The 12,076-nt window shown below is 42.1% G+C and overlaps 1 protein-coding gene across 1 annotated transcript in view; it reads left to right on the forward strand.

Annotated features, from left to right (window-relative positions):
• The window catches only part of CTNNBL1 (catenin beta like 1), a 138,550-nt gene that overhangs the window by 83,327 nt on the left and 43,147 nt on the right, over nt 1-12,076 (forward strand). The gene's annotated exons all lie outside the window — the stretch shown is intronic.

Here is a 12,076-nt window from a genome sequence, read left to right on the forward strand (position 1 = left end):
GTAGACTCTTATACTACCTTTCTCTTTTCCATCTTTTTATTTTTCTGTGCGTGGAAAAGCAACCCAGAGATCTCAGATCACTGATGGCCATCGTTGCACTGGTTCTCCGCTTGCTTGAATCCTAGTGGTTCTATATCCTTCTGGCCTGTTAATAAGTCTGTGTGTGAGGGTTTTGTTTTCTTCACTGTAATTTGCAGCAAGGTGTCTCTCTGATGGAAGACCCTTTTGAAAAGAGTAATGAGGTGGCAACGCATGTCACTTCCAGAGTGGTGCTTTCATGTATTTCTGCATTAAAGTATGATTCAGCTAACATCAGGAATTGCCAAAATAAACTATTTACAGCCCAGATTCCCCTTTTTATGTTTCTCCTCCCTGATGGTGCATACTCCCAGCAAAATGCTGCCATGAATTGCGATGCCGTAACCAGAGTAGTTACTGCCAAGCCAATCTCTTCCTGCTATTGTCTAGTGGCCTGCTGCATCCCTCCCCCCAATAAATAGCCGCAGTGCAATCTGGAAGGCCAGGGATTTACGAGCATTGACAGTTCCGCTGGAGGCTAACAGACACTTGCACCAGGGAATTTACATGGTTGGATGGTTATTTCAAAGTGTGGGGAGAGGGCAAAGAGGTGGGTGAGGAGCTGGTATCTATGAGAGAGGACGAGAAACTGAGTCGATTGGCTGATTAATTTGGTCGTCTTGTCAAAAGCGAACGTTTGTCCCATGGTTTGGGTGACGTTTTTTGTTAGTGGTTGATAGAATTGGCGTAGGCATCTGCAGGATCGTCTGCGTTCCTCACCTTCCTAGATAAAAGTTTCACTTCTCCAATTGACTTGGCTTAGCATCTTCCAACTGGAGTGGCTGAAGAGAGGGCTTCACGACTTGTCTTCTGTGGTCATCTGCAGTGATATCTTCTCTGATCAGATTAACTCTTCAGAGACAGCAGAAAGTCTGGGAAGGGAGGAACTGGCAGGGCAGAGGACTGTGACCTAGAGATCTGAGAACAATTAAGAGGATTCAAGTCGCCTCAAATTAGATATTGACCAATCACCATCTGTAAACATGTTCACCCTGCTGCTGATCTCTTTTTTTCCCTCAGTAGAAATTCAGCAAAATGAGGCCATAGGAGTGGGAATAGGTGGTCTTAGAGATCTAAGAGAGAAAAATTTGGAAACAGTCACCGTTCCTTAAAAACCTGCCCCAGTCCTAGTACTGCTGTGTTATGGGCTATCTTATTTAGGCCTCACAACCTGTGAAGTAGATAGTGACACCTTTGTTTTTTTCTTTTAAGATTAGGCAATCAACAGAGAAGGCAACCGAGCTATGGTTCTGCAGCTAACTGTGACTTTAGACCTTTCCTTTAACTTCTCTGGACTGCATTTTCCTCCCTGATCTATATAATGAGGAAGCTAGTGAACTAGAAGCTTTGATAGCTATACCTTAAGATCCTGAGGCACAGGCCCTATTGTCAAAGCTTTGTTCTATAATCCAGGAAATTCCTCAAGGACTATGCTGTGGCCGACCTGCTGGGTTTGAGAGAGAGAGACTGGATGCCACGTCCTGAGCATGCTTGAAGAAAGTGGAGGAAAGCGGCCCCCTTAGCTGGCTCTTGCTCTGTGTGTATAGTACTGAGAGGAGGAGAAGTGACAGATTCAGTGAGCAGCTGTTTTCCTTCTGAAAAATGTGCCCGGTGGCGTGCCGGTAACAGTACATTTGCTCTAGAGTACCCACATTAGGGTTTTGATAACATTATATTAGTGAGGGCAATGGCTTGGTAAGACAGCTCCTGGAAGGCATGTTTGGACTCTAATGGCTGGTGAGGAAGAGCTCTGCATCCTGAGTGCACCAGCACCCAGAGAAAAGAAGTGAACTCCAGGGAGAAAATTCTGCTCTGGGCCTCTTCTCACCCCTGCTAGCTGCTGCCACTCGTGGCAAACTGGCCCTTAGGCCATGAAGGTAGGGTGAGAAAGAAGGCAGAGGAGGGTAGGGTACATCGTGCAAGATTTCTTTGACATGTCCTCTGAGTTACTGTCTGTGTGCTGGCCTGTGTGACGCGAGTGGACCAACATTGTGTGCCAAGCTAGAGCACAGGAGCCTCAGACTAGGAGTATTTACACACGTGCCCAGGTCATTCCTGCCCCCAGGCTTCCATCTGTAACGGTTTTCTTCGTCTGCCTGGCTACCTTTTAGTTATCCTTCAGGTCCTTAGTTTCGATGTCACTTTCTCAGGGAGGCATATCATGAGCCCCTGGACTGGAATAGAGCCTTCTATTAAATGGACTTTTGGTCCGGGGACTTTGCCTTTAATATTACGCAACCAACAGCCTTGTCACCTCTGAGTCCCAGGGCCCAGCTTGGTGCTTGGCATGTGGTAGATGCACAGTAAATGTTTATTGACTGCATGAATGAAGTTTCCCAAAAAACTGCTAATTGAGAACAAACATGGTTCTGGGGCTCTCCTCAGAACCCTACAAGGTTAACATCAATACAGTTGACTTCAGTTCAGATTGATGGTTGTCAGTCATACACCTGGGGTGACTTTCAACCACACGATTTGGAAGCAGAAGCCTCCCCTTTAGAGATGCATCCTTAAGAGCCATGTTGTAGATGGAACTTCCTTTCAGTGAGGCCACCCAAAGACAAGCTTCTTTCAGTAGTCCAGTAACTCCTAACTAGGCATTATAGGCTGAGAATCAGCTTGCCAGTCCAAAAGCTCCCGGGGGACTGCCTGTACTCTTCCATTTTTTTCTTGTCAAACCTCTGGGGCTTGTCACATGTCAGAGTTAGCCTCCTTTAAGTTTATCCTGGTCCAGTCTCAGCCCTTATCACATCTCAGGACCTTCCCCAGACTTGTGGTAGCAGCATAGCCTACCGTGGTACTGATGGATCCACTGCTTATCAACCAAGTGATCTTGGGCAAATTCCTAAATCCTCTGATCCTCCCTCAGTTGTCCCATTTGTAAAATAGTGAGGCTAGATCTACCACATAGGGTGGTTGTGAGGGTCAGGTGAGATGACATGTATGCTTAGCATATATCCCAGAATAGAGTAGACACATTAAGAAGTATAAGTTATTTCTACCAGACCTGTCTCCAGTTCTGCTCACCCTGGCCTTAGTCACATGCACCCATCCTTCTACGAGGTTACTGGGAAGGCCAAGCAAAGACACTGCTCAGGGGGAGAACTAGAAGAGTATGGGTTTTATTTATGCTAAATAGCGGGGTGGCATAAAAGCAGCTGTGTTCCCAAAGCCAACAAAAGGGGTTTCGAGAGGAGAACTTTTCAATTAAGGTGCATCTAGAGAGGAGAGAAGAAGCAAAAACTGCCCTTATAACCTAGAATTGCTGGTAATTTAGTTCCTCTTTTGTGAGTTGGGGTGGAGAAGGAAAAGAATTATTGTAATTGAAATCCGTTCAGGTTTGCATAATAAAACCTTCAGAAATAGATCAGGGGAGGCACTCAGCTTGGGGGATGGGTTGGAAAGAAGTAATTTGCCCTAGTGTGCAATGATTGGCTGCCTCCTTGGTTTTTTAAAGAATAGCACTGTATATATTGTCTCCTTGGTATTAACTGCTTCTGAATAGGAGGGGAGAAGAAAAGGGCTGGGATCCAGAAATGGCATTTGACCTTTACTTCGTGTCTCTTTTTTTACATTCTTATTAAAATAGGTCCAATTTTTCTTGTATTGCTTCATTAGGTAGGTGAGTTATTGAGTTTGTAGCAGTTCTAGTTAATTGCACTGTTTTAACATGGTTCCCCTGGAGGCTATTATGCGCTTTAAGGGGATGAGCTACCAAGCAGTGTGTAGGTGTGCGGTGTGTGCATGCTGGGCATATGCACACATTTTACCTTATCAGCAGTGACAGCAGTTGATAACAGGTCAGTGCTTTAAAGAATACCTTTCTGCCATCTGCAAAGAAGTGTGATTCTGGTGGGCTCCCGTGTCAGGAAGCGTGTAGCTAGTTGCCTCCTGCTTCTTGGACCCCTAATGGTGCAGAAGTGCCTACCAGAGCTCCTACCACCTACAACACTGGAAGAGGGAAATGGCAAAATCTTTTCTGCAGGCAGAAAAGAGGGGAGTTTAGCCAACACAGGCAAGAAGGAAACATTTTTAAAGTCTCCATGGTGGACTGTGGTAATGATACGGCATTGTGTGGGGTCTGCTTTTATTGGAGGCTCCTGCTGTGTTCAGAATTTAACAAAAGTCCTAGTAGGTGACAGGTCTCAAGAGAAAGGGAACAAAAGAGAATGCCTGTCCTGGGGGAAGCCGCTCTTTCCCAGTGTCCCATCCTCTTCCTCTGCCTGCCCTTCACGTGTTCGTTTTCGCATGGACTGGCAGGCTCTGCCCCCATTCTTTTTTCCTCCACATACTCTTCTTAGGTGATCTCATCTGCTACCTGCAGCCTTAACCTCTGTCTCTTTGCCATTGATTCCCAAATCTTCAGCCTTGTCTCTCTCTCGAGCTCTAGTCAGCATGGCTAATTAACCAGCAAACAAGCCCACCAGATACTCAGACCTGACTCTTTCAAAACCATACTCATTCCTTCATTGCCCAAGTTTCTCTGTCTCCCTATCCTGGCAAATGTCGTCACTCTCCACTCCACACCCAGGGCAAAAATCAGCACACCGTGCTTAATTCTGATATTCCTCACATGTAATCAGTCTTAAGTCCTAATAATTTTACCTTATAAAAAGCTCTTGGATCAGTCCTGTCCATTGCCACTGACCGCCCTCATTGCCTCTCCTGAGCTATCACAGTAGCCTTAATAAGTCTCTCTGCTCTAGTCTTCCAGTTTTCCTGTCCCCTCAAAATCTGTCCCGCATGCCACCACCCAGATTAGAGAGGCACTCCCAGCCCTCAATGAATTTACAGTTTAAGGAAAGGGGAAAAAACATTTTACAGATAGTTACCCCCCCGCCGCCCGCCCCGCAAAAAAAATTAGCAAGTACAATGATATACCAGACAAGAGTACTTAATTATTAAAGGGAATAAGAGAACAGGAATGCTTGAAGAAGACCCTTCTGATAAAAGGGAGATGATGATACAGCTTAAAACAAAGGGCACTGGAATTTCAGCCTAGCAGTTCATTTGTTATTACCTATATTCAGCATGTAGAAGAGTGTCTTCTCACGACTGACCGCACTTGAGCCTTACAGCAACCGCACAAGGCTGATATTTCTCATTCTGGAGATGGGGAGATTGTAACACTCAAGGAGATCATGGCTTCAAGTCATACAATGGGTAAGCAGCTAAACTGAGACTTAGACTCTCAGCTTCTGATTACAGATCTCACACTTGTTTCACAAGGTTATGCCATTGGTATTTGCTCTTCTGGGCCCAAGCAAACTGGCTTACTCTTCTTTGGATCAAAAATTCTTGATCAGAAGGCCTTAGCTCTAATCTTGGTGCTTTGATCCAGGGCAGTTCATCAAGGTGGTGGGGACTCTTATTTATCTTTTCAAATTACACAAGTTATTAGGAGCAAAATGACTTGGTGAAATTGTTGTTAAGCATTTCTGGTGCCTGTCACAGTGCTGGTGCGTGGTAGATGCTCAGTAAGTATTGGTTGAATGAATAAATGCATTGATTTAATTCCTATATACCATCTACAGTCAAGATGGAGACACGTGCCTATAGCTAAGAGCATCGTAGAATTCAAAGGACTCTTCTTAACCATGGTAATCAGTTTACGATTCTCCCAGAAGGCACAGCGTCTGTCCCATAGTAATGTTCAATACATATTTGTTTATTTATCTATTAGAATAGGATTAATACCTACCTTCTTGGATTATTGTGAGAATTATTATTGTGAGATGATTTATGCAAGTCTAACATAACATGGGATTAGATAAATGTTCGTTTATTATGAATCATTATTTTAATACTGAGCCCAGACATCATACTATACTAAATGTTATACTATAGGTAGTAAAAATGTAGACTTCCAGGTATTCTAGGAAGGTGTAAGATGACATTTGAGTATTCCTTAAGAGATAAATAGTATTTCATTTTTATACAAGTAAGGAGAGTGGCAGAGGGGACAGACAGTAGGTGCTAAGGCATGTATAACAATTACTGTGGTATGGGTGATTAAGAACATGGGTTTTGGATGAAGACAAGACTTGAGTTGGTGTCTTGGTCCTGTCATTTATTAGCTGTGTGACTTTGTGAAAGTTGCTTAACCTCTCTTAGCCTGTATTTCCTCAGTTGTAAAATTGGGATAATAATGGAATCTCTTTCATAAGGGTGTGCTATATGGGGATTAAATGAAAAGATACAATAAAGTGCTTATGAGCATGGTGCCTGCTTCATTGATATTAGTGGCTGTGATGAGGATGGGTTTCTTATTTGTGTTCCTCTTCTTTCTATTCTGTTGGTGATTTTAGAAGTGCTCACCTGAAGAAATGTTTTCCTTCTCTGAAACTGCCAGTCGTAGAGGTGGACTGTAAACATGCCAGTCCTTTGTGGAATGTAAGACAAAAAGCTTCCCCAGAGAGGACAGACCACAGAGGCCCAGGTCCCCACTTCTCCATATCACCAGTAAACAGATGATTTAAAGATTTTCTCCACCCCTTTTTGTATTCCCCAAGGTTAAAAATCACAAAGGATTGGTTAGAGTGGTCAGAACAATGAGCAAGTACAGAGAGAACAGTATTTAATTTTAAGAACAGCATTCAGTTATGTACTAACGCACTTTATGTTAACCAGGGATGGAAATGTCTTGCTGTTGCTTTTTGTTGCTATTTGAAAACTTATAATTGAAGAGTTTCTGGATCAGTTCCTTTTCTCTCCCTCCAGCTGCTTGTCTTATTCCTGACCTTGGATGACAAAATGTAGGGATGCTGACATAACAGTGTGTTTGGATTTGGGAGTTCCTCTCATCAGGCTTGAGGGATTGATTTTGAGTGTTGCACATCTAGCTTCCTAACTGGTTCCAGTTGTATTAAGAATTTACCCTCAGGCCTTTCTTTTTCAAGTAGAACAACACAGTTGTTTGTCCACGAGGAAGACACTGAAACCCGTTACTCTCTTTTGTGAGGAGGAGGGCAAAACAGGCTAATGGCCAGCTCATATTTACTGGGCACCTACTGATATACTCAGGGATTTACAAGTGTACCTACTTTATGAATTAGGCATTTTAATCTTTTTTTTTTTTTTTAACAGATAAATCTCAGAGTTTGTTAATTACCAAATGCCTTTTAGCAAATGAGTGATGGAAGCAGAATTTAAGCCTAGGTCTGCTTCTAAAGCTTCTTCCAACACCAGGGTGACTCCACTGATCTTCTGGTTGGTATCCAGAGGCAGCACAGAGTCGTGGAAGGAGGATTGTCTTCATAGACAGACAGACCTGGCTTCGGATCCCAGCTTTACCCCAAACTAGCTGACGGCCTTGAGCATGTTATCCTCTCTGGACCTTGAATTTCTCTTCAGTCAACAAGCCCGATAAAATCTTTCTTAAAGAGTCGTGTGAAGAAAAATGATCATGAGCATCCTACGTAGTCTCCAGTGTGTGGACATTCAGTAAATAGTAATAAAATTACTGCATATCTGCCTCTTTTCAAAAATAGTCATTTCGACCTCTTCCAGTTTATATGTTTACATGTAAGATCAAATACCTTGTCTTTTGTGGGTGCGAAGCCCGCTTGTGGACTAGGACTTCATGTGCAGTAGGCTGGGTTATAACAAGAGCTACCAGAGAGATAGGGCAGCCACTAGTTATCATGATGGCCTATTAACCTGGACCTGTGGTTATAATCCAGGTTATGCTAGCCCTGTTAAAATTCATTACTTCTTGAATGAGGTACCAGACCCTTCTATTTTCAGTTTGAGGCTCTTGCAGAGAGTTTATGTCTATGGATAAGAGCCCAAAAGGTAGGTAGGTCAATGAGTCTTCATTTATTTTTTTATTAAGCAAATCACTAACCCCTCCTTTCTGCCAGGCTTGAAGGTGTAGATGGAAGGTGAACAAGCTCACAGCCCAGCAAGGGAGAAATAGAAACTTGTATTTATATGACAAGGTAAAAATAAAAGGCGAACGAGCTCACAGCCTAACTGGGGAGACAGACATAGAAACCTGCATTTATATTACAAGGTAAAAAGGTAAAAGAAAGTGCGAAATACTGTGGGAGCACGGAGGAGGGGTTCCTAACCTAGCCTGGGCGGTGAGAGAGCAGGTGGAGATTAGAAACAGCTCCGCCTTAGACGCGTGGCTCTAAGCCAAACCTTACACATAAGTTAGCCAGGTGCAGGAATGTCAAGTGAAGAAAATAGCATGTGGAAAATAAAAGTCGGGAGGGACAGACTGCATCGAGCCTGAAACCTAGCTCCCATCAGAGTCATCTGGGATCTTGTTTAAAATGTAGTTGTGTCAGAGTTTCCGGTTCTACCAGTCTGCATAATGTTGGTGGATCTGTATTTTATTAAGCTTCCTTTGAGACCCTGCAGAGCCGTTGTGAGAACTGACTGAGTTAACATATGTACGACGCTCAGGACAGTACCTGGAACATAGTAAGCATTCATTAATGCTAGTAGTTATTGCTGTTTTTACAGTTATTATGTTACTTAAAAAAGGACTCCCCCAAATTTTTACAGGTCATAGATATAGTACTAACTTTAGTTATTTTGGCTTTTTTGGCTAATTTAGGACAAATTGAATTTTGATATTGAGGGCCTGGGTGGAGAGTATGAAAGTGAAACATTTATCACTTCTTTTTTTTCTTCTGTATTTTTCATTTTGCCAGGTAGAAACTTGGTTCTTTAGTGACAGCATTAGCTGAATTCTTATTTTGGATATAGAATTTTCTGCCGGTACATTTATTATTTTGTCAATATGACTGTTAGTTTTCATTTATAATCTTGATTAAATTTTATAGAACTAGTTTAGTATGCAATGTATCTTCTTTATAGAATCAAAACAAATACCAGGAATGTAGGAGCAATAGTAGAGAAATAGCCAAATCTTTTTAGGTTATTTCTCCAGCATTTTTAGGTGATGCCAAAATGAGAAAAAAAACCTTAGAGGTTCGGCAGTAATTAACTGTGGGCCATAGTATGTTAAAATTCAACATATAATCTTTACTGGGATATGCTTCCTAATGTTCCCAGGCTTTTTTTCTTTTTTCTGAGCACTCTGATAGGCTTTTACATTCCTTATCTCATTTCATCTAATCCTTGCAATAACCCCATGAGCCATGTGTCATCGCCCACATTTTACATGTGAGAACACGGGCGTAGAGAAGTTGTCATTTTCTGAAGGTCACACAGCTAGTACATGATCTTACTAGGATTTAAGCCCAGGAGTTTTCCACAGTTTCTCTCTTTCCTCTCCCTCTTTCTTCTCCCCTCTTCCTCCTCCTCATAAATCAGGGTTGTTGGTCCCCTGTAGTGGGCCTACTTTCAGCTGCTTGGTATCTTTTTCTGTTCAGTTTCTTTAAGTTACCGTAAGCAGCTCTAGCTCCGGTACTGCATAACTAACCTCCAGCTCCCCATCTGAACATCTCGCCCCGCCACACTTTGTTCACTTCTCCTTGGCTTCCACCTCTAGGGTGTATTTGCCCACTGATAGCCCTTTCTCTCCTCTCGGCCTCTCATACCTGAAGCTCAGCACTGCCTCAGCCTTCACTTTCTGTCCTAAACGCTCTCATCTGGTTACCTCGCGGTCGCCTGCCTTCAGTTAAACTCTTCACTCAGCTCTGCAGCCTGTTTTCTCCCCCCGTTGGTCCCCTCTTGAGAGTGAGACAAAAATCTATAATTTTCGACCTTGACTGATCATTATCACTTGAAGAGCTTTGACAAAAATACGCACGCCTGGACCCCACCTCCAGAAATTCCGAGGACATGGACTCGGAGCATCTGTATTTTTAGAAGGCTCCAGATCCCGTTGCTTAGCTGGCATTGAGAACCACTGGCCACAATGCTCATAACACAAGCCTTGGTAAGCATCCTTATTACTTTCTCTCTGTGCCAAGGGAAGATCTTGACATGGTGGGTCTTTCGGGGAGGCTTGTTAAAAATAGCTTTATTGCTTTTTTTGAATATGAATAAAATAATGTAGAAAATTTAAGTACGTTTAAAATGATGGTGGGCAAGGAAAAATCACACCCAATCTCACCTCCCAGGGTTAATTACTGAAAACATAGGGACACTATCCATTCAAACATCTGTATTAGGGGTGGGAGTTGTGTATGTGTGCATATAATTTTGTGTAAATGGAATATGCTCTTTTGTAGCCTGCTGTTTTTACTCATTCTGTCTTGGATATATTTGTTAGGGGTGAGTCTTTTTAATACATTTAGGAAGCTACACTGCTTCTATAAGGCAGGATAGAGTTCAAATTAAATGATTAGGTCGTGAAGGTGACAGCATTTGGAAAGATGTTCTGTGCTTGGATAGTGCTGTTGGCTCCTCCAAGTATTGCGAATATGCTGGGACTTCAGGATGGTAAGGAAGTGAGGTACGGACTGAAGGCTGGCGTGCCTAAGTTCATTTGGTTATAGTATAAGGGGAAGTGAAGATGCCTTTCAGTGGTTTTTTAAAAAATGTCTGAGTATTTGAATGTTGGCATCTCAACAGTAGATGTAATGTGGAAGGGGATAAACTGAAAATAAACTTGTATACATTTCACCGCTCAGAAAGAATACAGTTACATGCGTGAGATGTTTGTTAGTGTCCACTTTCCTGGACTCTTGTGATAGTGGATGTGATTTTTATATGCAGCAGCCTGCAGGTTGCTGAGGAAACGTTCTGCGTATTTAATCATGTTGCAGTCATACTTGTCGTATTTGCTTGGTTTTTTTATGGTAAGAACATGTTTTGGCTTGCTTTTTTTACTCAGATCGATTTTGCTTGTGGGTGTCCAGGTGCTGATGAGCTGTAATTGGCATAAGAAGGAGGTTAGAAAGATGTTGAATGTTCTTTTCTGGTAGCCAAACAACGGATTCCCAAGCAGAAATTATTTTCAGGTATCAGATTCAAGAGAAGCAGCTCATTTCTCTTTTAGATGCGGGACTATTTAAGAGTATGTGCTTTGGGATGGGGCATTCACCACTGGGGATGGGGTTGCAGGACTTTGCTGTGAGCTGTCATGGGGGTGGTTTTCTGTATCCAAGCACCTTTGTGAGAGTCATAGCTTTAAATTCCTTAAGTGGCCTAGTAGAAAGGAGACCTGGCTGGTGTTAGAAGATTTGGATTTGTGTTACTGTCATAACTTAAGCTCAGGCTCTGTGACTGAACAAGTCATTTGCTCTTTCCAAACCTCTTTCTCCGCCTTTGAGATGGAGACAATATTTCACAGAGTGTGAGAATTGAATAAGATAATGTATGGGGAAAGTGCTTTGTATACTGTAAAATTATGCACATGTATAATATGGTGGTGGTATGTATTACATTTAGTGTTTTTCCCCTGTCTCTTACACATTCCTTACCTTTTTTTTTTTTTTTTTTTTTTTTATTGGTAACACTTTTCCTTGTCCCTGGCTCCAAAGTAGAAAGAAAATGTTAATATATATGTTCCCTATTTGCTTCGGGGTTAATTTATTTTGAAATAAATTAAACCTATCATTTTGATTATCACTAAAAAATATGCCTACAGCTTTCTTAAATGTATTGATTACTACTAGATCATGTCTCCATTAAATATGCCTGCTAGCTGGCAAACTTGTGGAACAGCAGTGTTTGTCAGCCAGTCAAGGTTATTGTTGATGATGACGGTGGCGATAGTGTCTCACATTTATTAAGTATTTGCTGTGTTCCAGTATAGACATGATGTCATTATCCCTAACATCAGCTCTATGTGGAGTATCATTGTCTGTTTTATTACTGAGGAAACAGCCCCAAAGAAGTTAAGTACTTTCTCAAATCATGCTCACCGTTTAAATTAACGTCTGCCAGAACTTAAAGCCCATTTTCTTGATACGGTGCTTCAGACTTTTAAGGAGTCATCTGAAAACCAAAAAGTTACATGACTTTTGAATCACCAAAATGACAATCCAGTAATGTTAGTTGTTTCTAGAAATAAAATAGGAAATTTCATAATGACATGGCAGGGCAGAAAAACTCCATTACCAAGTTTTTTGTT

The sequence above is a fragment of the Pteropus medius genome, unplaced genomic scaffold (assembly GCF_902729225.1).
Source record: "Pteropus medius unplaced genomic scaffold, Ma_sr-lr_union100, whole genome shotgun sequence".
NCBI lineage: Eukaryota > Metazoa > Chordata > Mammalia > Chiroptera > Pteropodidae > Pteropus > Pteropus medius.